This window comes from Leiobunum rupestre, chromosome 3 (genome assembly GCF_980474605.1).
Source record: "Leiobunum rupestre chromosome 3, qqLeiRupe1.1.hap1, whole genome shotgun sequence".
Taxonomy (NCBI): Eukaryota; Metazoa; Arthropoda; class Arachnida; order Opiliones; family Sclerosomatidae; genus Leiobunum; species Leiobunum rupestre.
In genome coordinates this window covers 25653351-25675789 of record NC_143386.1, presented here as the reverse complement: position 1 = coordinate 25675789, position 22439 = coordinate 25653351, and the positions used below count along the sequence as shown (strand labels likewise).

The following is a 22439-nucleotide window of genomic DNA, read 5'->3' as shown; positions in this document are numbered from 1 at the left end:
AAATTGCCAAAAACCTCCGAAAGTTTCGTTCTAACAACAAGTCAAAAAAGAACATTATGTATCTACCAGGGCTCGAACCTGGGACCTTCCGCGTGTTAGGCGGACGTGATAACCACTACACCATAGATACCCGTCATAGCCATCGTAAATACGATGAAACCGTTTTAAAAATGGGCAAATTTTCGAGACCGAGAGCCTTCAATTCACTCGTCCACATATCGCTAAAATATCAACCTTCTTTGTATCTATCAGGGCTCTAACCTGAGACCTTCCGCATGTAAAGCGGACGTGATAACCACTACACCATAGATACGCTAGCGACTGCAACATGAACTGACGAAAATCGTCTTGGAAATAGGGTTGCATTTTTACCAAGGCCTGAACCAGTGGATTTCTTTAAAACGGATATTTTTGGTATTAAGAAGAAACCGTTTCATTGCCACCAAAATATTTTCTGCAATCTTTAAAAACTGAAGCCGGTCATGCCTCCCCGGCGGGGAATTTAACTCAGGTCTTCCGTAAAACAGGCGGTGATACTCAGCACTATACTACCAAGGACCCAAAATATGTCACTTTTCAATTTAAAAAAATTGCCAAAAACCTCCGAAAGTTTCGTTCTAACAACAAGTCAAAAAAGAACATTATGTATCTACCAGGGCTCGAACCAGGGACCTTCCGCGTGTTAGGCGGACGTGATAACCACTACACCATAGATACCCAAAACATTTCACTTTTCAATTTAAAAAAATTGCCAAAAACCTCCGAAAGTTTCGTTCTAACAACAAGTCAAAAAAGAGCATTATGTATCTACCAGGGCTCGAACCTGGGACCTTCCGCGTGTTAGGCGGACGTGATAACCACTACACCATAGATACCCGAAATAGCCATCGTAAATACGATGAAACTGTTTTAAAAATGGGCAAATTTTCGAGACCGAGAGCCTCCAATTCACTCGTCCACATATCGCTAAAATATCAACCTTCTTTGTATCTATCAGGGCTCGAACCTGAGACCTTCCGCGTGTAAAGCGGACGTGATAACCACTACACCATAGAAACGCTAGCGACTGCAACATGAACTGACGAAAATCGTCTTGGAGATAGGGTTGCATTTTGACCAAGGCCTGAACCAGTGGATTTCTTTAAAACGGATATTTTTGGTATTAAGAAGAAACCGTTTCATTGCCACCAAAATATTTTCTGCAATCTTTAAAAACTGAAGCCGGTCATGCCTCCCCGGCGGGGAATTTAACTCAGGTCTTCCGTAAAACAGGCGGTGATACTCAGCACTATACTACCAAGGACCCAAAATATGTCACTTTTCAATTTAAAAAAATTGCCAAAAACCTCCGAAAGTTTCGTTCTAACAACAAGTCAAAAAAGAAAATTATGTATCTACCAGGGCTCGAACCAGGGACCTTCCGCGTGTTAGGCGGACGTGATAACCACTACACCATAGATACCCAAAACATTTCACTTTTCAATTTAAAAAAATTGCCAAAAACCTCCGAAAGTTTCGTTCTAACAACAAGTCAAAAAAGAGCATTATGTATCTACCAGGGCTCGAACCTGGGACCTTCCGCGTGTTAGGCGGACGTGATAACCACTACACCATAGATACCCGTCATAGCCATCGTAAATACGATGAAACTGTTTTAAAAATGGGCAAATTTTCGAGACCGAGAGCCTCCAATTCACTCGTCCACATATCGCTAAAATATCAACCTTCTATGTATCTATCAGGGCTCGAACCTGAGACCTTCCGCGTGTAAAGCGGACGTGATAACCACTACAACATAGATACGCTTGCGACTGCAACATGAACTGACGAAAATCGTCTTGGAGATAGGGTTGCATTTTTACCAAGGCCTGAACCAGTGGATTTCTTTAAAACGGATATTTTTGGTATTAAGAAGAAACCGTTTCATTGCCACCAAAATATTTTCTGCAATCTTTAAAAACTGAAGCCGGTCATGCCTCCCCGGCGGGGAATTTAACTCAGGTCTTCCGTAAAACAGGCGGTGATACTCAGCACTATACTACCAAGGACCCAAAAAATGTCACTTTTCAATTTAAAAAAATTGCCAAAAACCTCCGAAAGTTTCGTTCTAACAACAAGTCAAAAAAGAACATTATGTATCTACCAGGGCTCGAACCTGGGACCTTCCGCGTGTTAGGCGAACGTGATAACCACTACACCATAGATACCCGTCATAGCCATCGTAAATACGATGAAACCGTTTTAAAAATGGGCAAATTTTCGAGACCGAGAGCCTTCAATTCACTCGTCCACATATCGCTAAAATATCAACCTTCTTTGTATCTATCAGGGCTCGAACCTGAGACCTTCCGCGTGTAAAGCGGACGTGATAACCACTACACCATAGATACGCTAGCGACTGCAACATGAACTGACGAAAATCGTCTTGGAGATAGGGTTGCATTTTGACCAAGGCCTGAACCAGTGGATTTCTTTAAAACGGATATTTTTGGTATTAAGAAGAAACCGTTTCATTGCCACCAAAATATTTTCTGCAATCTTTAAAAACTGAAGCCGGTCATGCCTCCCCGGCGGGGAATTTAACTCAGGTCTTCCGTAAAACAGGCGGTGATACTCAGCACTATACTACCAAGGACCCAAAATATGTCACTTTTCAATTTAAAAAAATTGCCAAAAACCTCCGAAAGTTTCGTTCTAACAACAAGTCAAAAAAGAACATTATGTATCTACCAGGGCTCGAACCAGGGACCTTCCGCGTGTTAGGCGGACGTGATAACCACTACACCATAGATACCCAAAACATTTCACTTTTCAATTTAAAAAAATTGCCAAAAACCTCCGAAAGTTTCGTTCTAACAACAAGTCAAAAAAGAGCATTATGTATCTACCAGGGCTCGAACCTGGGACCTTCCGCGTGTTAGGCGGACGTGATAACCACTACACCATAGATACCCGTCATAGCCATCGTAAATACGATGAAACTGTTTTAAAAATGGGCAAATTTTCGAGACCGAGAGCCTCCAATTCACTCGTCCACATATCGCTAAAATATCAACCTTCTATGTATCTATCAGGGCTCGAACCTGAGACCTTCCGCGTGTAAAGCGGACGTGATAACCACTACAACATAGATACGCTTGCGACTGCAACATGAACTGACGAAAATCGTCTTGGAGATAGGGTTGCATTTTTACCAAGGCCTGAACCAGTGGATTTCTTTAAAACGGATATTTTTGGTATTAAGAAGAAACCGTTTCATTGCCACCAAAATATTTTCTGCAATCTTTAAAAACTGAAGCCGGTCATGCCTCCCCGGCGGGGAATTTAACTCAGGTCTTCCGTAAAACAGGCGGTGATACTCAGCACTATACTACCAAGGACCCAAAAAATGTCACTTTTCAATTTAAAAAAATTGCCAAAAACCTCCGAAAGTTTCGTTCTAACAACAAGTCAAAAAAGAACATTATGTATCTACCAGGGCTCGAACCTGGGACCTTCCGCGTGTTAGGCGAACGTGATAACCACTACACCATAGATACCCGTCATAGCCATCGTAAATACGATGAAACCGTTTTAAAAATGGGCAAATTTTCGAGACCGAGAGCCTTCAATTCACTCGTCCACATATCGCTAAAATATCAACCTTCTTTGTATCTATCAGGGCTCGAACCTGAGACCTTCCGCGTGTAAAGCGGACGTGATAACCACTACACCATAGATACGCTAGCGACTGCAACATGAACTGACGAAAATCGTCTTGGAGATAGGGTTGCATTTTGACCAAGGCCTGAACCAGTGGATTTCTTTAAAACGGATATTTTTGGTATTAAGAAGAAACCGTTTCATTGCCACCAAAATATTTTCTGCAATCTTTAAAAACTGAAGCCGGTCATGCCTCCCCGGCGGGGAATTTAACTCAGGTCTTCCGTAAAACAGGCGGTGATACTCAGCACTATACTACCAAGGACCCAAAATATGTCACTTTTCAATTTAAAAAAATTGCCAAAAACCTCCGAAAGTTTCGTTCTAACAACAAGTCAAAAAAGAACATTATGTATCTACCAGGGCTCGAACCAGGGACCTTCCGCGTGTTAGGCGGACGTGATAACCACTACACCATAGATACCCAAAACATTTCACTTTTCAATTTAAAAAAATTGCCAAAAACCTCCGAAAGTTTCGTTCTAACAACAAGTCAAAAAAGAGCATTATGTATCTACCAGGGCTCGAACCTAGGACCTTCCGCGTGTTAGGCGGACGTGATAACCACTACACCATAGATACCCGTCATAGCCATCGTAAATACGATGAAACTGTTTTAAAAATGGGCAAATTTTCGAGACCGAGAGCCTCCAATTCACTCGTCCACATATCGCTAAAATATCAACCTTCTATGTATCTATCAGGGCTCGAACCTGAGACCTTCCGCGTGTAAAGCGGACGTGATAACCACTACACCATAGATACGCTTGCGACTGCAACATGAACTGACGAAAATCGTCTTGGAGATAGGGTTGCATTTTTACCAAGGCCTGAACCAGTGGATTTCTTTAAAACGGATATTTTTGGTATTAAGAAGAAACCGTTTCATTGCCACCAAAATATTTTCTGCAATCTTTAAAAACTGAAGCCGGTCATGCCTCCCCGGCGGGGAATTTAACTCAGGTCTTCCGTAAAACAGGCGGTGATACTCAGCACTATACTACCAAGGACCCAAAAAATGTCACTTTTCAATTTAAAAAAATTGCCAAAAACCTCCGAAAGTTTCGTTCTAACAACAAGTCAAAAAAGAACATTATGTATCTACCAGGGCTCGAACCTGGGACCTTCCGCGTGTTAGGCGAACGTGATAACCACTACACCATAGATACCCGTCATAGCCATCGTAAATACGATGAAACCGTTTTAAAAATGGGCAAATTTTCGAGACCGAGAGCCTTCAATTCACTCGTCCACATATCGCTAAAATATCAACCTTCTTTGTATCTATCAGGGCTCGAACCTGAGACCTTCCGCGTGTAAAGCGGACGTGATAACCACTACACCATAGATACGTTAGCGACTGCAACATGAACTGACGAAAATCGTCTTGGAGATAGGGTTGCATTTTGACCAAGGCCTGAACCAGTGGATTTCTTTAAAACGGATATTTTTGGTATTAAGAAGAAACCGTTTCATTGCCACCAAAATATTTTCTGCAATCTTTAAAAACTGAAGCCGGTCATGCCTCCCCGGCGGGGAATTTAACTCAGGTCTTCCGTAAAACAGGCGGTGATACTCAGCACTATACTACCAAGGACCCAAAATATGTCACTTTTCAATTTAAAAAAATTGCCAAAAACCTCCGAAAGTTTCGTTCTAACAACATTTAAAAAAATAACATTATGTATCTACCAGGGCTCGAACCAGGGACCTTCCGCGTGTTAGGCGGACGTGATAACCACTACACCATAGATACCCAAAACATTTCACTTTTCAATTTAAAAAAATTGCCAAAAACCTCCGAAAGTTTCGTTCTAACAACAAGTCAAAAAAGAACATTATGTATCTACCAGGGCTCGAACCTGGGACCTTCCGCGTGTTAGGCGGACGTGATAACCACTACACCATAGATACCCAAAACATTTCACTTTTCAATTTAAAAAAATTGCCAAAAACCTCCGAAAGTTTCGTTCTAACAACATTTAAAAAAATAACATTATGTATCTACCAGGGCTCGAACCAGGGACCTTCCGCGTGTTAGGCGGACGTGATAACCACTACACCATAGATACCCAAAACATTTCACTTTTCAATTTAAAAAAATTGCCAAAAACCTCCGAAAGTTTCGTTCTAACAACAAGTCAAAAAAGAACATTATGTATCTACCAGGGCTCGAACCTGGGACCTTCCGCGTGTTAGGCGGACGTGATAACCACTACACCATAGATACCCGTCATAGCCATCGTAAATACGATGAAACCGTTTTAAAAATGGGCAAATTTTCGAGACCGAGAGCCTTCAATTCACTCGTCCACATATCGCTAAAATATCAACCTTCTTTGTATCTATCAGGGCTCTAACCTGAGACCTTCCGCATGTAAAGCGGACGTGATAACCACTACACCATAGATACGCTAGCGACTGCAACATGAACTGACGAAAATCGTCTTGGAGATAGGGTTGCATTTTTACCAAGGCCTGAACCAGTGGATTTCTTTAAAACGGATATTTTTGGTATTAAGAAGAAACCGTTTCATTGCCACCAAAATATTTTCTGCAATCTTTAAAAACTGAAGCCGGTCATGCCTCCCCGGCGGGGAATTTAACTCAGGTCTTCCGTAAAACAGGCGGTGATACTCAGCACTATACTACCAAGGACCCAAAATATGTCACTTTTCAATTTAAAAAAATTGCCAAAAACCTCCGAAAGTTTCGTTCTAACAACAAGTCAAAAAAGAACATTATGTATCTACCAGGGCTCGAACCAGGGACCTTCCGCGTGTTAGGCGGACGTGATAACCACTACACCATAGATACCCAAAACATTTCACTTTTCAATTTAAAAAAATTGCCAAAAACCTCCGAAAGTTTCGTTCTAACAACAAGTCAAAAAAGAGCATTATGTATCTACCAGGGCTCGAACCTGGGACCTTCCGCGTGTTAGGCGGACGTGATTACCACTACACCATAGATACCCGTCATAGCCATCGTAAATACGATGAAACTGTTTTAAAAATGGGCAAATTTTCGAGACCGAGAGCCTCCAATTCACTCGTCCACATATCGCTAAAATATCAACCTTCTTTGTATCTATCAGGGCTCGAACCTGAGACCTTCCGCGTGTAAAGCGGACGTGATAACCACTACACCATAGATACGCTAGCGACTGCAACATGAACTGACGAAAATCGTCTTGGAGATAGGGTTGCATTTTGACCAAGGCCTGAACCAGTGGATTTCTTTAAAACGGATATTTTTGGTATTAAGAAGAAACCGTTTCATTGCCACCAAAATATTTTCTGCAATCTTTAAAAACTGAAGCCGGTCATGCCTCCCCGGCGGGGAATTTAACTCAGGTCTTCCGTAAAACAGGCGGTGATACTCAGCACTATACTACCAAGGACCCAAAAAATGTCACTTTTCACTTTAAAAAAATTGCCAAAAACCTCCGAAAGTTTCGTTCTAACAACAAGTCAAAAAAGAACATTATGTATCTACCAGGGCTCGAACCTGGGACCTTCCGCGTGTTAGGCGGACGTGATAACCACTACACCATAGATACCCGTCATAGCCATCGTAAATACGATGAAACCGTTTTAAAAATGGGCAAATTTTCGAGACCGAGAGCCTTCAATACTCGTCCACATATCGCTAAAATATCAACCTTCTTTGTATCTATCAGGGCTCGAACCTGAGACCTTCCGCATGTAAAGCGGACGTGATAACCACTACACCATAGATACGCTAGCGACTGCAACATGAACTGACGAAAATCGTCTTGGAGATAGGGTTGCATTTTGACCAAGGCCTGAACCAGTGGATTTCTTTAAAACGGATATTTTTGGTATTAAGAAGAAACCGTTTCATTGCCACCAAAATATTTTCTGCAATCTTTAAAAACTGAAGCCGGTCATGCCTCCCCGGCGGGGAATTTAACTCAGGTCTTCCGTAAAACAGGCGGTGATACTCAGCACTATACTACCAAGGACCCAAAATATGTCACTTTTCAATTTAAAAAAATTGCCAAAAACCTCCGAAAGTTTCGTTCTAACAACAAGTCAAAAAAGAACATTATGTATCTACCAGGGCTCGAACCAGGGACCTTCCGCGTGTTAGGCGGACGTGATAACCACTACACCATAGATACCCAAAACATTTCACTTTTCAATTTAAAAAAATTGCCAAAAACCTCCGAAAGTTTCGTTCTAACAACAAGTCAAAAAAGAGCATTATGTATCTACCAGGGCTCGAACCTGGGACCTTCCGCGTGTTAGGCGGACGTGATAACCACTACACCATAGATACCCGTCATAGCCATCGTAAATACGATGAAACTGTTTTAAAAATGGGCAAATTTTCGAGACCGAGAGCCTCCAATTCACTCGTCCACATATCGCTAAAATATCAACCTTCTATGTATCTATCAGGGCTCGAACCTGAGACCTTCCGCGTGTAAAGCGGACGTGATAACCACTACACCATAGATACGCTTGCGACTGCAACATGAACTGACGAAAATCGTCTTGGAGATAGGGTTGCATTTTTACCAAGGCCTGAACCAGTGGATTTCTTTAAAACGGATATTTTTGGTATTAAGAAGAAACCGTTTCATTGCCACCAAAATATTTTCTGCAATCTTTAAAAACTGAAGCCGGTCATGCCTCCCCGGCGGGGAATTTAACTCAGGTCTTCCGTAAAACAGGCGGTGATACTCAGCACTATACTACCAAGGACCCAAAAAATGTCACTTTTCACTTTAAAAAAATTGCCAAAAACCTCCGAAAGTTTCGTTCTAACAACAAGTCAAAAAAGAACATTATGTATCTACCAGGGCTCGAACCTGGGACCTTCCGCGTGTTAGGCGGACGTGATAACCACTACACCATAGATACCCGTCATAGCCATCGTAAATACGATGAAACCGTTTTAAAAATGGGCAAATTTTCGAGACCGAGAGCCTTCAATACTCGTCCACATATCGCTAAAATATCAACCTTCTTTGTATCTATCAGGGCTCGAACCTGAGACCTTCCGCATGTAAAGCGGACGTGATAACCACTACACCATAGATACGCTAGCGACTGCAACATGAACTGACGAAAATCGTCTTGGAGATAGGGTTGCATTTTGACCAAGGCCTGAACCAGTGGATTTCTTTAAAACGGATATTTTTGGTATTAAGAAGAAACCGTTTCATTGCCACCAAAATATTTTCTGCAATCTTTAAAAACTGAAGCCGGTCATGCCTCCCCGGCGGGGAATTTAACTCAGGTCTTCCGTAAAACAGGCGGTGATACTCAGCACTATACTACCAAGGACCCAAAATATGTCACTTTTCAATTTAAAAAAATTGCCAAAAACCTCCGAAAGTTTCGTTCTAACAACAAGTCAAAAAAGAACATTATGTATCTACCAGGGCTCGAACCAGGGACCTTCCGCGTGTTAGGCGGACGTGATAACCACTACACCATAGATACCCAAAACATTTCACTTTTCAATTTAAAAAAATTGCCAAAAACCTCCGAAAGTTTCGTTCTAACAACAAGTCAAAAAAGAGCATTATGTATCTACCAGGGCTCGAACCTGGGACCTTCCGCGTGTTAGGCGGACGTGATAACCACTACACCATAGATACCCGTCATAGCCATCGTAAATACGATGAAACTGTTTTAAAAATGGGCAAATTTTCGAGACCGAGAGCCTCCAATTCACTCGTCCACATATCGCTAAAATATCAACCTTCTATGTATCTATCAGGGCTCGAACCTGAGACCTTCCGCGTGTAAAGCGGACGTGATAACCACTACACCATAGATACGCTTGCGACTGCAACATGAACTGACGAAAATCGTCTTGGAGATAGGGTTGCATTTTTACCAAGGCCTGAACCAGTGGATTTCTTTAAAACGGATATTTTTGGTATTAAGAAGAAACCGTTTCATTGCCACCAAAATATTTTCTGCAATCTTTAAAAACTGAAGCCGGTCATGCCTCCCCGGCGGGGAATTTAACTCAGGTCTTCCGTAAAACAGGCGGTGATACTCAGCACTATACTACCAAGGACCCAAAAAATGTCACTTTTCAATTTAAAAAAATTGCCAAAAACCTCCGAAAGTTTCGTTCTAACAACAAGTCAAAAAAGAACATTATGTATCTACCAGGGCTCGAACCTGGGACCTTCCGCGTGTTAGGCGAACGTGATAACCACTACACCATAGATACCCGTCATAGCCATCGTAAATACGATGAAACCGTTTTAAAAATGGGCAAATTTTCGAGACCGAGAGCCTTCAATTCACTCGTCCACATATCGCTAAAATATCAATCTTCTTTGTATCTATCAGGGCTCGAACCTGAGACCTTCCGCGTGTAAAGCGGACGTGATAACCACTACACCATAGATACGCTTGCGACTGCAACATGAACTGACGAAAATCGTCTTGGAGATAGGGTTGCATTTTTACCAAGGCCTGAACCAGTGGATTTCTTTAAAACGGATATTTTTGGTATTAAGAAGAAACCGTTTCATTGCCACCAAAATATTTTCTGCAATCTTTAAAAACTGAAGCCGGTCATGCCTCCCCGGCGGGGAATTTAACTCAGGTCTTCCGTAAAACAGGCGGTGATACTCAGCACTATACTACCAAGGACCCAAAAAATGTCACTTTTCAATTTAAAAAAATTGCCAAAAACCTCCGAAAGTTTCGTTCTAACAACAAGTCAAAAAAGAACATTATGTATCTACCAGGGCTCGAACCTGGGACCTTCCGCGTGTTAGGCGAACGTGATAACCACTACACCATAGATACCCGTCATAGCCATCGTAAATACGATGAAACCGTTTTAAAAATGGGCAAATTTTCGAGACCGAGAGCCTTCAATTCACTCGTCCACATATCGCTAAAATATCAACCTTCTTTGTATCTATCAGGGCTCGAACCTGAGACCTTCCGCGTGTAAAGCGGACGTGATAACCACTACACCATAGATACGCTAGCGACTGCAACATGAACTGACGAAAATCGTCTTGGAGATAGGGTTGCATTTTTACCAAGGCCTGAACCAGTGGATTTCTTTAAAACGGATATTTTTGGTATTAAGAAGAAACCGTTTCATTGCCACCAAAATATTTTCTGCAATCTTTAAAAACTGAAGCCGGTCATGCCTCCCCGGCGGGGAATTTAACTCAGGTCTTCCGTAAAACAGGCGGTGATACTCAGCACTATACTACCAAGGACCCAAAATATGTCACTTTTCAATTTAAAAAAATTGCCAAAAACCTCCGAAAGTTTCGTTCTAACAACAAGTCAAAAAAGAACATTATGTATCTACCAGGGCTCGAACCAGGGACCTTCCGCGTGTTAGGCGGACGTGATAACCACTACACCATAGATACCCAAAACATTTCACTTTTCAATTTAAAAAAATTGCCAAAAACCTCCGAAAGTTTCGTTCTAACAACAAGTCAAAAAAGAGCATTATGTATCTACCAGGGCTCGAACCTGGGACCTTCCGCGTGTTAGGCGGACGTGATAACCACTACACCATAGATACCCGTCATAGCCATCGTAAATACGATGAAACTGTTTTAAAAATGGGCAAATTATCGAGACCGAGAGCCTCCAATTCACTCGTCCACATATCGCTAAAATATCAACCTTCTATGTATCTATCAGGGCTCGAACCTGAGACCTTCCGCGTGTAAAGCGGACGTGATAACCACTACACCATAGATACGCTTGCGACTGCAACATGAACTGACGAAAATCGTCTTGGAGATAGGGTTGCATTTTTACCAAGGCCTGAACCAGTGGATTTCTTTAAAACGGATATTTTTGGTAACAAGAAGAAACCGTTTCATTGCCACCAAAATATTTTCTGCAATCTTTAAAAACTGAAGCCGGTCATGCCTCCCCGGCGGGGAATTTAACTCAGGTCTTCCGTAAAACAGGCGGTGATACTCAGCACTATACTACCAAGGACCCAAAATATGTCACTTTTCAATTTAAAAAAATTGCCAAAAACCTCCGAAAGTTTCGTTCTAACAACAAGTCAAAAAAGAACATTATGTATCTAACAGGGCTCGAACCAGGGACCTTCCGCGTGTTAGGCGGACGTGATAACCACTACACCATAGATACCCAAAACATTTCACTTTTCAATTTAAAAAAATTGCCAAAAACCTCCGAAAGTTTCGTTCTAACAACAAGTCAAAAAAGAGCATTATGTATCTACCAGGGCTCGAACCTGGGACCTTCCGCGTGTTAGGCGGACGTGATAACCACTACACCATAGATACCCGTCATAGCCATCGTAAATACGATGAAACTGTTTTAAAAATGGGCAAATTTTCGAGACCGAGAGCCTCCAATTCACTCGTCCACATATCGCTAAAATATCAACCTTCTATGTATCTATCAGGGCTCGAACCTGAGACCTTCCGCGTGTAAAGCGGACGTGATAACCACTACACCATAGATACGCTTGCGACTGCAACATGAACTGACGAAAATCGTCTTGGAGATAGGGTTGCATTTTTACCAAGGCCTGAACCAGTGGATTTCTTTAAAACGGATATTTTTGGTATTAAGAAGAAACCGTTTCATTGCCACCAAAATATTTTCTGCAATCTTTAAAAACTGAAGCCGGTCATGCCTCCCCGGCGGGGAATTTAACTCAGGTCTTCCGTAAAACAGGCGGTGATACTCAGCACTATACTACCAAGGACCCAAAAAATGTCACTTTTCAATTTAAAAAAATTGCCAAAAACCTCCGAAAGTTTCGTTCTAACAACAAGTCAAAAAAGAACATTATGTATCTACCAGGGCTCGAACCTGGGACCTTCCGCGTGTTAGGCGAACGTGATAACCACTACACCATAGATACCCGTCATAGCCATCGTAAATACGATGACACCGTTTTAAAAATGGGCAAATTTTCGAGACCGAGAGCCTTCAATTCACTCGTCCACATATCGCTAAAATATCAACCTTCTTTGTATCTATCAGGGCTCGAACCTGAGACCTTCCGCGTGTAAAGCGGACGTGATAACCACTACACCATAGATACGCTAGCGACTGCAACATGAACTGACGAAAATCGTCTTGGAGATAGGGTTGCATTTTGACCAAGGCCTGAACCAGTGGATTTCTTTAAAACGGATATTTTTGGTATTAAGAAGAAACCGTTTCATTGCCACCAAAATATTTTCTGCAATCTTTAAAAACTGAAGCCGGTCATGCCTCCCCGGCGGGGAATTTAACTCAGGTCTTCCGTAAAACAGGCGGTGATACTCAGCACTATACTACCAAGGACCCAAAAAATGTCACTTTTCAATTTAAAAAAATTGCCAAAAACCTCCGAAAGTTTCGTTCTAACAACAAGTCAAAAAAGAACATTATGTATCTACCAGGGCTCGAACCTGGGACCTTCCGCGTGTTAGGCGGACGTGATAACCACTACACCATAGATACCCGTCATAGCCATCGTAAATACGATGAAACCGTTTTAAAAATGGGCAAATTTTCGAGACCGAGAGCCTTCAATTCACTCGTCCACATATCGCTAAAATATCAACCTTCTTTGTATCTATCAGGGCTCGAACCTGAGACCTTCCGCGTGTAAAGCGGATGTGATAACCACTACACCATAGATACGCTAGCGACTGCAACATGAACTGACGAAAATCGTCTTGGAGACAGGGTTGCATTTTGACCAAGGCCTGAACCAGTGGATTTCTTTAAAACGGATATTTTTGGTAATAAGAAGAAACCGTTTCATTGCCACCAAAATATTTTCTGCAATCTTTAAAAACTGAAGCCGGTCATGCCTCCCCGGCGGGGAATTTAACTCAGGTCTTCCGTAAAACAGGCGGTGATACTCAGCACTATACTACCAAGGACCCAAAATATGTCACTTTTCAATTTAAAAAAATTGCCAAAAACCTCCGAAAGTTTCGTTCTAACAACAAGTCAAAAAAGAACATTATGTATCTACCAGGGCTCGAACCAGGGACAATCCGCGTGTTAGGCGGACGTGATAACCACTACACCATAGATACCCAAAACATTTCACTTTTCAATTTAAAAAAATTGCCAAAAACCTCCGAAAGTTTCGTTCTAACAACAAGTCAAAAAAGAGCATTATGTATCTACCAGGGCTCGAACCTGGGACCTTCCGCGTGTTAGGCGGACGTGATAACCACTACACCATAGATACCCGTCATAGCCATCGTAAATACGATGAAACTGTTTTAAAAATGGGCAAATTTTCGAGACCGAGAGCCTCCAATTCACTCGTCCACATATCGCTAAAATATCAACCTTCTATGTATCTATCAGGGCTCGAACCTGAGACCTTCCGCGTGTAAAGCGGACGTGATAACCACTACACCATAGATACGCTTGCGACTGCAACATGAACTGACGAAAATCGTCTTGGAGATAGGGTTGCATTTTTACCAAGGCCTGAACCAGTGGATTTCTTTAAAACGGATATTTTTGGTAACAAGAAGAAACCGTTTCATTGCCACCAAAATATTTTCTGCAATCTTTAAAAACTGAAGCCGGTCATGCCTCCCCGGCGGGGAATTTAACTCAGGTCTTCCGTAAAACAGGCGGTGATACTCAGCACTATACTACCAAGGACCCAAAAAATGTCACTTTTCAATTTAAAAAAATTGCCAAAAACCTCCGAAAGTTTCGTTCTAACAACAAGTCAAAAAAGAACATTATGTATCTACCAGGGCTCGAACCTGGGACCTTCCGCGTGTTAGGCGGACGTGATAACCACTACACCATAGATACCCGTCATAGCCATCGTAAATACGATGAAACCGTTTTAAAAATGGGCAAATTTTCGAGACCGAGAGCCGCCAATTCACTCGTCCACATATCGCTAAAATATCAACCTTCTTTGTACCTATCAGGGCTCGAACCTGAGACCTTCCGCGTGTAAAGCGGACGTGATAACCACTACACCATAGATACGCTAGCGACTGCAACATGAACTGACGAAAATCGTCTTGGAGATAGGGTTGCATTTTTACCAAGGCCTGAACCAGTGGATTTCTTTAAAACGGATATTTTTGGTATTAAGAAGAAACCGTTTCATTGCCACCAAAATATTTTCTGCAATCTTTAAAAACTGAAGCCGGTCATGCCTCCCCGGCGGGGAATTTAACTCAGGTCTTCCGTAAAACAGGCGGTGATACTCAGCACTATACTACCAAGGACCCAAAATATGTCACTTTTCAATTTAAAAAAATTGCCAAAAACCTCCGAAAGTTTCGTTCTAACAACAAGGCAAAAAAGAACATTATGTATCTACCAGGGCTCGAACCTGGGACCTTCCGCGTGTTAGGCGGACGTGATAACCACTACACCATAGATACCCGTCATAGCCATCGTAAATACGATGAAACCGTTTTAAAAATGGGCAAATTTTCGAGACCGAGAGCCGCCAATTCACTCGTCCACATATCGCTAAAATATCAACCTTCTTTGTACCTATCAGGGCTCGAACCTGAGACCTTCCGCGTGTAAAGCGGACGTGATAACCACTACACCATAGATACGCTAGCGACTGCAACATGAACTGACGAAAACCGTCTTGGAGATAGGGTTGCATTTTTAAAAAGGCCTGAACCAGTGGATTTCTTTAAAACGGATATTTTTGGTATTAAGAAGAAACCGTTTCATTGCCACCAAAATATTTTCTGCAATCTTTAAAAACTGAAGCCGGTCATGCCTCCCCGGCGGGGAATTTAACTCAGGTCTTCCGTAAAACAGGCGGTGATACTCAGCACTATACTACCAAGGACCCAAAATATGTCACTTTTCAATTTAAAAAAATTGCCAAAAACCTCCGAAAGTTTCGTTCTAACAACAAGTCAAAAAAGAACATTATGTGTCTACCAGGGCTCGAACCTGGGACCTTCCGCGTGTTAGGCGGACGTGATAACCACTACACCATAGATGCCCGTCACAGCCATCGTAAATACGATGAAACCGTTTGAAAAATGGGCAAATTTTCGAGACCGAGAGCCTCCAATTCACTCGTCCACATCTCGCTAAAATATCAACCTTCTTTGTACCTATCAGGGCTCGAACCTGAGACCTTCCGCGTGTAAAGCGGACGGGATAACCACTACACCATAGATACGCTAGCGACTGCAACATGAACTGACGAAAATCGTCTTGGAGATAGGGTTGCATTTTGACCAAGGCCTGAACCAGTGGATTTCTTTAAAACGGATATTTTTGGTATTAAGAAGAAACCGTTTCATTGCCACCAAAATATTTTCTGCAATCTTTAAAAACTGAAGCCGGTAATTGCTCCCCGGCGGGGAATTTAACTCAGGTCTTCCGTAAAACAGGCGGTGATACTCAGCACTATACTACCAAGGACCCAAAAAATGTCACTTTTCAATTTAAAAAAATTGCCAAAAACCTCCGAAAGTTTCGTTCTAACAACAAGTCAAAAAAGAGCATTATGTATCTACCAGGGCTCGAACCTGGGACCTTCAGCGTGTTAGGCGGACGTGATAACCACTACACCATAGATACCCGTCATAGCCATCGTAAATACGATGAAACCGTTTTAAAAATGGGCAAATTTTCGAGACCGAGAGCCTTCAATTCACTCGTCCACATATCGCTAAAATATCAACCTTCTTTGTATCTATCAGGGCTCGAACCTGAGACCTTCCGCGTGTAAAGCGGACGTGATAACCACTACACCATAGATACGCTAGCGACTGCAACATGAACTGACGAAAATCGTCTTGGAGATAGGGTTGCATTTTGACCAAGGCCTGAACCAGTGGATTTCTTTAAAACGGATATTTTTGGTATTAAGAAGAAACCGTTTCATTGCCACCAAAATATTTTCTGCAATCTTTAAAAACTGAAGCCGGTCATGCCTCCCCGGCGGGGAATTTAACTCAGGTCTTCCGTAAAACAGGCGGTGATACTCAGCACTATACTACCAAGGACCCAAAATATGTCACTTTTCAATTTAAAAAAATTGCCAAAAACCTCCGAAAGTTTCGTTCTAACAACAAGTCAAAAAAGAACATTATGTATCTACCAGGGCTCGAACCAGGGACCTTCCGCGTGTTAGGCGGACGTGATAACCACTACACCATAGATACCCAAAACATTTCACTTTTCAATTTAAAAAAATTGCCAAAAACCTCCGAAAGTTTCGTTCTAACAACAAGTCAAAAAAGAGCATTATGTATCTACCAGGGCTCGAACCTGGGACCTTCCGCGTGTTAGGCGGACGTGATAACCACTACACCATAGTTACCCGTCATAGCCATCGTAAATACGATGAAACTGTTTTAAAAATGGGCAAATTTTCGAGACCGAGAGCCTCCAATTCACTCGTCCACATATCGCTAAAATATCAACCTTCTATGTATCTATCAGGGCTCGAACCTGAGACCTTCCGCGTGTAAAGCGGACGTGATAACCACTACACCATAGATACGCTAGCGACTGCAACATGAACTGACGAAAATCGTCTTGGAGATAGGGTTGCATTTTTACCAAGGCCTGAACCAGTGGATTTCTTTAAAACGGATATTTTTGGTAACAAGAAGAAACCGTTTCATTGCCACCAAAATATTTTCTGCAATCTTTAAAAACTGAAGCCGGTCATGCCTCCCCGGCGGGGAATTTAACTCAGGTCTTCCGTAAAACAGGCGGTGATACTCAGCACTATACTACCAAGGACCCAAAAAATGTCACTTTTCAATTTAAAAAAATTGCCAAAAACCTCCGAAAGTTTCGTTCTAACAACAAGTCAAAAAAGAACATTATGTATCTACCAGGGCTCGAACCTGGGACCTTCCGCGTGTTAGGCGGACGTGATAACCACTACACCATAGATACCCGTCATAGCCATCGTAAATACGATGAAACCGTTTTAAAAATGGGCAAATTTTCGAGACCGAGAGCCGCCAATTCACTCGTCCACATATCGCTAAAATATCAACCTTCTTTGTACCTATCAGGGCTCGAACCTGAGACCTTCCGCGTGTAAAGCGGACGTGATAACCACTACACCATAGATACGCTAGCGACTGCAACATGAACTGACGAAAATCGTCTTGGAGATAGGGTTGCATTTTTACCAAGGCCTGAACCAGTGGATTTCTTTAAAACGGATATTTTTGGTATTAAGAAGAAACCGTTTCATTGCCACCAAAATATTTTCTGCAATCTTTAAAAACTGAAGCCGGTCATGCCTCCCCGGCGGGGAATTTAACTCAGGTCTTCCGTAAAACAGGCGGTGATACTCAGCACTATACTACCAAGGACCCAAAATATGTCACTTTTCAATTTAAAAAAATTGCCAAAAACCTCCGAAAGTTTCGTTCTAACAACAAGGCAAAAAAGAACATTATGTATCTACCAGGGCTCGAACCTGGGACCTTCCGCGTGTTAGGCGGACGTGATAACCACTACACCATAGATACCCGTCATAGCCATCGTAAATACGATGAAACCGTTTTAAAAATGGGCAAATTTTCGAGACCGAGAGCCGCCAATTCACTCGTCCACATATCGCTAAAATATCAACCTTCTTTGTACCTATCAGGGCTCGAACCTGAGACCTTCCGCGTGTAAAGCGGACGTGATAACCACTACACCATAGATACGCTAGCGACTGCAACATGAACTGACGAAAACCGTCTTGGAGATAGGGTTGCATTTTTACCAAGGCCTGAACCAGTGGATTTCTTTAAAACGGATATTTTTGGTATTAAGAAGAAACCGTTTCATTGCCACCAAAATATTTTCTGCAATCTTTAAAAACTGAAGCCGGTCATGCCTCCCCGGCGGGGAATTTAACTCAGGTCTTCCGTAAAACAGGCGGTGATACTCAGCACTATACTACCAAGGACCCAAAATATGTCACTTTTCAATTTAAAAAAATTGCCAAAAACCTCCGAAAGTTTCGTTCTAACAACAAGGCAAAAAAGAACATTATGTATCTACCAGGGCTCGATCCTGGGACCTTCCGCGTGTTAGGCGGACGTGATAACCACTACACCATAGATACCCGTCATAGCCGTCGTAAATACGATGAAACTGTTTTAAAAATGGGCAAATTTTCGAGACCGAGAGCCTCCAATTCACTCGTCCACATATCGTTAAAATATCAACCTTCTTTGTATCTATCAGGGCTCGAACCTGAGACCTTCCGCATGTAAAGCGGACGTGATAACCACTACACCATAGATACGCTAGCGACTGCAACATGAACTGACGAAAATCGTCTTGGAGATAGGGTTGCATTTTTACCAAGGCCTGAACCAGTGGATTTCTTTAAAACGGATATTTTTGGTATTAAGAAGAAACCGTTTCATTGCCACCAAAATATTTTCTGCAATCTTTAAAAACTGAAGCCGGTCATGCCTCCCCGGCGGGGAATTTAACTCAGGTCTTCCGTAAAACAGGCGGTGATACTCAGCACTATACTACCAAGGACCCAAAATATGTCACTTTTCAATTTAAAAAAATTGCCAAAAACCTCCGAAAGTTTCGTTCTAACAACAAGTCAAAAAAGAACATTATGTGTCTACCAGGGCTCGAACCTGGGACCTTCCGCGTGTTAGGCGGACGTGATAACCACTACACCATAGATGCCCGTCACAGCCATCGTAAATACGATGAAACCGTTTGAAAAATGGGCAAATTTTCGAGACCGAGAGCCTCCAATTCACTCGTCCACATCTCGCTAAAATATCAACCTTCTTTGTACCTATCAGGGCTCGAACCTGAGACCTTCCGCGTGTAAAGCGGACGGGATAACCACTACACCATAGATACGCTAGCGACTGCAACATGAACTGACGAAAATCGTCTTGGAGATAGGGTTGCATTTTGACCAAGGCCTGAACCAGTGGATTTCTTTAAAACGGATATTTTTGGTATTAAGAAGAAACCGTTTCATTGCCACCAAAATATTTTCTGTTATCTTTAAAAACTGAAGCCGGTCATGCCTCCCCGGCGGGGAATTTAACTCAGGTCTTCCGTAAAACAGGCGGTGATACTCAGCACTATACTACCAAGGACCCAAAATATGTCACTTTTCAATTTAAAAAAATTGCCAAAAACCTCCGAAAGTTTCGTTCTAACAACAAGTCAAAAAAGAACATTATGTATCTACCAGGGCTCGAACCAGGGACCTTCCGCGTGTTAGGCGGACGTGATAACCACTACACCATAGATACCCAAAACATTTCACTTTTCAATTTAAAAAAATTGCCAAAAACCTCCGAAAGTTTCGTTCTAACAACAAGTCAAAAAAGAGCATTATGTATCTACCAGGGCTCGAACCTGGGACCTTCCGCGTGTTAGGCGGACGTGATAACCACTACACCATAGATACCCGTCATGGCCATCGTAAATACGATGAAACTGTTTTAAAAATGGGCAAATTATCGAGACCGAGAGCTTCCAATTCACTCGTCCACATATCGCTAAAATATCAACCTTCTTTGTATCTATCAGGGCTCGAACCTGAGACCTTCCGCGTGTAAAGCGGACGTGATAACCACTACACCATAGATACGCTAGCGACTGTAACATGAACTGACGAAAATCGTCTGGGTGATAGGGTTGCATTTTGACCAAGGCCTGAACCAGTGGATTTCTTTAAAACGGATATTTTTGGTATTAAGAAGAAACCGTTTCATTGCCACCAAAATATTTTCTGCAATCTTTAAAAACTGAAGCCGGTCATGCCTCCCCGGCGGGGAATTTAACTCAGGTCTTCCGTAAAACAGGCGGTGATACTCAGCACTATACTACCAAGGACCCAAAAAATGTCACTTTTCAATTTAAAAAAATTGCCAAAAACCTCCGAAAGTTTCGTTCTAACAACAAGTCAAAAAAGAACATTATGTATCTACCAGGGCTCGAACCTGGGACCTTCCGCGTGTTAGGCGGACGTGATAACCACTACACCATAGATACCCGTCATAGCCATCGTAAATACGATGAAACCGTTTTAAAAATGGGCAAATTTTCGAGACCGAGAGCCTTCAATTCACTCGTCCACATATCGCTAAAATATCAACCTTCTTTGTATCTATCAGGGCTCGAACCTGAGACCTTCCGCATGTAAAGCGGACGTGATAACCACTACACCATAGATACGCTAGCGACTGCAACATGAACTGACGAAAATCGTCTTGGAGATAGGGTTGCATTTTGACCAAGGCCTGAACCAGTGGATTTCTTTAAAACGGATATTTTTGGTATTAAGAAGAAACCGTTTCATTGCCACCAAAATATTTTCTGCAATCTTTAAAAACTGAAGCCGGTCATGCCTCCCCGGCGGGGAATTTAACTCAGGTCTTCCGTAAAACAGGCGGTGATACTCAGCACTATACTACCAAGGACCCAAAATATGTCACTTTTCAATTTAAAACAAGTTGGCAAGCCAAAATATACCTCTCCTCGGAAGAATTGTCCCTAGTGGTATTAATTTATCGAGATAACCCTTAAAGATATATCTCCGCAATTTAGAGTTATTTGTTAAAAATATTAACCCATTTCTATCCCGCCCGGTATAAAATTTTAATTATAATTAAAATAATTGAGACGAAACGACCAATTTTAATTTATTCAGAATATCATAAGTTAAGTAGTTACAACAGTAAGTTAGACGTACTATAACAATGCACAATTGAATTAAACCCTTTTACAGAACAAGTTTATCAGTTAAATATAATACGAAGCAAATTTTAATGAAAGAAATATCTACAGAGGCTTTTTGGAATTACTCGCTTACGAAATACTTGCCGCATCTTTAACGCTCATTTTATTTCAACACTCGCCCTTGATGAAGATACCGTAGATATCTGGTAGTGGACGACTCGTTCACTTCCTGTTGACGTTGTGACGCATACCACATGAAAAAGACCAAAGCCGTCCAATTTCCAATATCATATAATGACTCGCACACCCAAGAAATCATTGACTGCGTTAGAAATCGTAGATATCCAAATATCCACACCAAATGTATTTACAAGAAGCAAAAACCTTACCATCAACAAAGCACAGAGAGCCACTTGACTAACCGCCAGCTCTTAAAGCAATTAACGTTAAATTATCTCCTTTGAATTAACAGAACTATATATAGGTCGTTAAGAAAGTGGACCACCCACAGGGTCTACCCTTTAACCCTCTAATCTCGGCTGACTGCGCTAAAACAAGATTTAACCTTTAAAAAATACCAGATTAGGCCTTCATAAATTCATTAATAAAAAAAGACTTTATTACCTATTATGCTTACGATGCCTGTCTTAATTTCAGTGAATCTAAGCAGCTATCGGTGGTTCTGTGGTAGAGCGCTCGACTGCCAAGCCGAATGGTCTGGGTTCGAAACCTGGGTGGCGCATTTGTTTTTAATCAATAGAGAAACGCTAAATTAGAATTTCTTCGATGCAATAATTTCAATTTCAATTCTATTTCAATTAAACCAAAATTTCCTACTCTATTAAATACGCTTCCGATAAAGCTGAAGGTCTAATTTTCAATAAGGCGTAACAAGTGTCGGTGGTTCTGTGGTAGAACGTCCGCCTGTCAATCAGGAGGTCTCGGGTTCAAATCCCGCCCGATGCGATCGCAAATTGATACTAAGACGAATACCGTGTACAACTGGTGGAAACCCTGCCATTGGACGTTGAGCGGTAGCATTACACTCAGCACTCGGTC

At 42.0% G+C, this 22439-nt stretch overlaps 51 non-coding genes across 51 annotated transcripts; all 51 read right to left on the bottom strand.

The window, feature by feature from the left end:
- Window positions 1-57: 57 nt before the first annotated feature.
- On the bottom strand, window positions 58-130 carry TRNAV-AAC (transfer RNA valine (anticodon AAC)). The gene has a single exon. It is a non-coding gene; the product is annotated as a tRNA-Val (tRNA).
- A 110-nt stretch (window positions 131-240) lies between these two features.
- On the bottom strand, window positions 241-313 carry TRNAV-UAC (transfer RNA valine (anticodon UAC)). Its single transcript has one exon. It is a non-coding gene; the product is annotated as a tRNA-Val (tRNA).
- A 489-nt stretch (window positions 314-802) lies between these two features.
- Window positions 803-875, bottom strand: TRNAV-AAC (transfer RNA valine (anticodon AAC)). Its single transcript has one exon. It is a non-coding gene; the product is annotated as a tRNA-Val (tRNA).
- Window positions 876-985: 110 nt separating this feature from the next.
- Window positions 986-1058, bottom strand: TRNAV-UAC (transfer RNA valine (anticodon UAC)). The gene has a single exon. It is a non-coding gene; the product is annotated as a tRNA-Val (tRNA).
- Window positions 1059-1547: 489 nt separating this feature from the next.
- Window positions 1548-1620, bottom strand: TRNAV-AAC (transfer RNA valine (anticodon AAC)). The gene has a single exon. It is a non-coding gene; the product is annotated as a tRNA-Val (tRNA).
- A 110-nt stretch (window positions 1621-1730) lies between these two features.
- Window positions 1731-1803, bottom strand: TRNAV-UAC (transfer RNA valine (anticodon UAC)). Its single transcript has one exon. It is a non-coding gene; the product is annotated as a tRNA-Val (tRNA).
- A 514-nt stretch (window positions 1804-2317) lies between these two features.
- TRNAV-UAC (transfer RNA valine (anticodon UAC)) lies at window positions 2318-2390 on the bottom strand. The gene has a single exon. It is a non-coding gene; the product is annotated as a tRNA-Val (tRNA).
- A 489-nt stretch (window positions 2391-2879) lies between these two features.
- TRNAV-AAC (transfer RNA valine (anticodon AAC)) lies at window positions 2880-2952 on the bottom strand. The gene has a single exon. It is a non-coding gene; the product is annotated as a tRNA-Val (tRNA).
- Window positions 2953-3062: 110 nt separating this feature from the next.
- On the bottom strand, window positions 3063-3135 carry TRNAV-UAC (transfer RNA valine (anticodon UAC)). Its single transcript has one exon. It is a non-coding gene; the product is annotated as a tRNA-Val (tRNA).
- A 514-nt stretch (window positions 3136-3649) lies between these two features.
- TRNAV-UAC (transfer RNA valine (anticodon UAC)) lies at window positions 3650-3722 on the bottom strand. Its single transcript has one exon. It is a non-coding gene; the product is annotated as a tRNA-Val (tRNA).
- A 672-nt stretch (window positions 3723-4394) lies between these two features.
- TRNAV-UAC (transfer RNA valine (anticodon UAC)) lies at window positions 4395-4467 on the bottom strand. Its single transcript has one exon. It is a non-coding gene; the product is annotated as a tRNA-Val (tRNA).
- Window positions 4468-4981: 514 nt separating this feature from the next.
- Window positions 4982-5054, bottom strand: TRNAV-UAC (transfer RNA valine (anticodon UAC)). Its single transcript has one exon. It is a non-coding gene; the product is annotated as a tRNA-Val (tRNA).
- Window positions 5055-5543: 489 nt separating this feature from the next.
- On the bottom strand, window positions 5544-5616 carry TRNAV-AAC (transfer RNA valine (anticodon AAC)). The gene has a single exon. It is a non-coding gene; the product is annotated as a tRNA-Val (tRNA).
- A 243-nt stretch (window positions 5617-5859) lies between these two features.
- On the bottom strand, window positions 5860-5932 carry TRNAV-AAC (transfer RNA valine (anticodon AAC)). Its single transcript has one exon. It is a non-coding gene; the product is annotated as a tRNA-Val (tRNA).
- Window positions 5933-6042: 110 nt separating this feature from the next.
- Window positions 6043-6115, bottom strand: TRNAV-UAC (transfer RNA valine (anticodon UAC)). The gene has a single exon. It is a non-coding gene; the product is annotated as a tRNA-Val (tRNA).
- A 489-nt stretch (window positions 6116-6604) lies between these two features.
- Window positions 6605-6677, bottom strand: TRNAV-AAC (transfer RNA valine (anticodon AAC)). Its single transcript has one exon. It is a non-coding gene; the product is annotated as a tRNA-Val (tRNA).
- Window positions 6678-6787: 110 nt separating this feature from the next.
- On the bottom strand, window positions 6788-6860 carry TRNAV-UAC (transfer RNA valine (anticodon UAC)). Its single transcript has one exon. It is a non-coding gene; the product is annotated as a tRNA-Val (tRNA).
- A 331-nt stretch (window positions 6861-7191) lies between these two features.
- Window positions 7192-7264, bottom strand: TRNAV-AAC (transfer RNA valine (anticodon AAC)). Its single transcript has one exon. It is a non-coding gene; the product is annotated as a tRNA-Val (tRNA).
- A 108-nt stretch (window positions 7265-7372) lies between these two features.
- Window positions 7373-7445, bottom strand: TRNAV-UAC (transfer RNA valine (anticodon UAC)). The gene has a single exon. It is a non-coding gene; the product is annotated as a tRNA-Val (tRNA).
- Window positions 7446-7934: 489 nt separating this feature from the next.
- On the bottom strand, window positions 7935-8007 carry TRNAV-AAC (transfer RNA valine (anticodon AAC)). Its single transcript has one exon. It is a non-coding gene; the product is annotated as a tRNA-Val (tRNA).
- A 110-nt stretch (window positions 8008-8117) lies between these two features.
- Window positions 8118-8190, bottom strand: TRNAV-UAC (transfer RNA valine (anticodon UAC)). The gene has a single exon. It is a non-coding gene; the product is annotated as a tRNA-Val (tRNA).
- Window positions 8191-8521: 331 nt separating this feature from the next.
- On the bottom strand, window positions 8522-8594 carry TRNAV-AAC (transfer RNA valine (anticodon AAC)). The gene has a single exon. It is a non-coding gene; the product is annotated as a tRNA-Val (tRNA).
- A 108-nt stretch (window positions 8595-8702) lies between these two features.
- TRNAV-UAC (transfer RNA valine (anticodon UAC)) lies at window positions 8703-8775 on the bottom strand. The gene has a single exon. It is a non-coding gene; the product is annotated as a tRNA-Val (tRNA).
- A 489-nt stretch (window positions 8776-9264) lies between these two features.
- TRNAV-AAC (transfer RNA valine (anticodon AAC)) lies at window positions 9265-9337 on the bottom strand. Its single transcript has one exon. It is a non-coding gene; the product is annotated as a tRNA-Val (tRNA).
- Window positions 9338-9447: 110 nt separating this feature from the next.
- TRNAV-UAC (transfer RNA valine (anticodon UAC)) lies at window positions 9448-9520 on the bottom strand. Its single transcript has one exon. It is a non-coding gene; the product is annotated as a tRNA-Val (tRNA).
- A 514-nt stretch (window positions 9521-10034) lies between these two features.
- TRNAV-UAC (transfer RNA valine (anticodon UAC)) lies at window positions 10035-10107 on the bottom strand. Its single transcript has one exon. It is a non-coding gene; the product is annotated as a tRNA-Val (tRNA).
- A 514-nt stretch (window positions 10108-10621) lies between these two features.
- On the bottom strand, window positions 10622-10694 carry TRNAV-UAC (transfer RNA valine (anticodon UAC)). Its single transcript has one exon. It is a non-coding gene; the product is annotated as a tRNA-Val (tRNA).
- Window positions 10695-11183: 489 nt separating this feature from the next.
- On the bottom strand, window positions 11184-11256 carry TRNAV-AAC (transfer RNA valine (anticodon AAC)). The gene has a single exon. It is a non-coding gene; the product is annotated as a tRNA-Val (tRNA).
- Window positions 11257-11366: 110 nt separating this feature from the next.
- Window positions 11367-11439, bottom strand: TRNAV-UAC (transfer RNA valine (anticodon UAC)). Its single transcript has one exon. It is a non-coding gene; the product is annotated as a tRNA-Val (tRNA).
- A 489-nt stretch (window positions 11440-11928) lies between these two features.
- TRNAV-AAC (transfer RNA valine (anticodon AAC)) lies at window positions 11929-12001 on the bottom strand. The gene has a single exon. It is a non-coding gene; the product is annotated as a tRNA-Val (tRNA).
- A 110-nt stretch (window positions 12002-12111) lies between these two features.
- TRNAV-UAC (transfer RNA valine (anticodon UAC)) lies at window positions 12112-12184 on the bottom strand. Its single transcript has one exon. It is a non-coding gene; the product is annotated as a tRNA-Val (tRNA).
- A 514-nt stretch (window positions 12185-12698) lies between these two features.
- Window positions 12699-12771, bottom strand: TRNAV-UAC (transfer RNA valine (anticodon UAC)). Its single transcript has one exon. It is a non-coding gene; the product is annotated as a tRNA-Val (tRNA).
- Window positions 12772-13102: 331 nt separating this feature from the next.
- Window positions 13103-13175, bottom strand: TRNAV-AAC (transfer RNA valine (anticodon AAC)). The gene has a single exon. It is a non-coding gene; the product is annotated as a tRNA-Val (tRNA).
- Window positions 13176-13285: 110 nt separating this feature from the next.
- Window positions 13286-13358, bottom strand: TRNAV-UAC (transfer RNA valine (anticodon UAC)). Its single transcript has one exon. It is a non-coding gene; the product is annotated as a tRNA-Val (tRNA).
- Window positions 13359-13847: 489 nt separating this feature from the next.
- On the bottom strand, window positions 13848-13920 carry TRNAV-AAC (transfer RNA valine (anticodon AAC)). The gene has a single exon. It is a non-coding gene; the product is annotated as a tRNA-Val (tRNA).
- Window positions 13921-14030: 110 nt separating this feature from the next.
- Window positions 14031-14103, bottom strand: TRNAV-UAC (transfer RNA valine (anticodon UAC)). The gene has a single exon. It is a non-coding gene; the product is annotated as a tRNA-Val (tRNA).
- A 331-nt stretch (window positions 14104-14434) lies between these two features.
- Window positions 14435-14507, bottom strand: TRNAV-AAC (transfer RNA valine (anticodon AAC)). The gene has a single exon. It is a non-coding gene; the product is annotated as a tRNA-Val (tRNA).
- A 110-nt stretch (window positions 14508-14617) lies between these two features.
- On the bottom strand, window positions 14618-14690 carry TRNAV-UAC (transfer RNA valine (anticodon UAC)). The gene has a single exon. It is a non-coding gene; the product is annotated as a tRNA-Val (tRNA).
- A 331-nt stretch (window positions 14691-15021) lies between these two features.
- TRNAV-AAC (transfer RNA valine (anticodon AAC)) lies at window positions 15022-15094 on the bottom strand. The gene has a single exon. It is a non-coding gene; the product is annotated as a tRNA-Val (tRNA).
- A 110-nt stretch (window positions 15095-15204) lies between these two features.
- Window positions 15205-15277, bottom strand: TRNAV-UAC (transfer RNA valine (anticodon UAC)). Its single transcript has one exon. It is a non-coding gene; the product is annotated as a tRNA-Val (tRNA).
- Window positions 15278-16378: 1101 nt separating this feature from the next.
- Window positions 16379-16451, bottom strand: TRNAV-UAC (transfer RNA valine (anticodon UAC)). Its single transcript has one exon. It is a non-coding gene; the product is annotated as a tRNA-Val (tRNA).
- A 672-nt stretch (window positions 16452-17123) lies between these two features.
- On the bottom strand, window positions 17124-17196 carry TRNAV-UAC (transfer RNA valine (anticodon UAC)). The gene has a single exon. It is a non-coding gene; the product is annotated as a tRNA-Val (tRNA).
- A 331-nt stretch (window positions 17197-17527) lies between these two features.
- On the bottom strand, window positions 17528-17600 carry TRNAV-AAC (transfer RNA valine (anticodon AAC)). The gene has a single exon. It is a non-coding gene; the product is annotated as a tRNA-Val (tRNA).
- Window positions 17601-17710: 110 nt separating this feature from the next.
- TRNAV-UAC (transfer RNA valine (anticodon UAC)) lies at window positions 17711-17783 on the bottom strand. The gene has a single exon. It is a non-coding gene; the product is annotated as a tRNA-Val (tRNA).
- Window positions 17784-18114: 331 nt separating this feature from the next.
- On the bottom strand, window positions 18115-18187 carry TRNAV-AAC (transfer RNA valine (anticodon AAC)). Its single transcript has one exon. It is a non-coding gene; the product is annotated as a tRNA-Val (tRNA).
- A 110-nt stretch (window positions 18188-18297) lies between these two features.
- TRNAV-UAC (transfer RNA valine (anticodon UAC)) lies at window positions 18298-18370 on the bottom strand. The gene has a single exon. It is a non-coding gene; the product is annotated as a tRNA-Val (tRNA).
- Window positions 18371-18884: 514 nt separating this feature from the next.
- Window positions 18885-18957, bottom strand: TRNAV-UAC (transfer RNA valine (anticodon UAC)). The gene has a single exon. It is a non-coding gene; the product is annotated as a tRNA-Val (tRNA).
- Window positions 18958-20033: 1076 nt separating this feature from the next.
- On the bottom strand, window positions 20034-20106 carry TRNAV-AAC (transfer RNA valine (anticodon AAC)). The gene has a single exon. It is a non-coding gene; the product is annotated as a tRNA-Val (tRNA).
- A 110-nt stretch (window positions 20107-20216) lies between these two features.
- TRNAV-UAC (transfer RNA valine (anticodon UAC)) lies at window positions 20217-20289 on the bottom strand. The gene has a single exon. It is a non-coding gene; the product is annotated as a tRNA-Val (tRNA).
- A 331-nt stretch (window positions 20290-20620) lies between these two features.
- On the bottom strand, window positions 20621-20693 carry TRNAV-AAC (transfer RNA valine (anticodon AAC)). Its single transcript has one exon. It is a non-coding gene; the product is annotated as a tRNA-Val (tRNA).
- Window positions 20694-20803: 110 nt separating this feature from the next.
- TRNAV-UAC (transfer RNA valine (anticodon UAC)) lies at window positions 20804-20876 on the bottom strand. The gene has a single exon. It is a non-coding gene; the product is annotated as a tRNA-Val (tRNA).
- Window positions 20877-22439: the final 1563 nt, after the last annotated feature.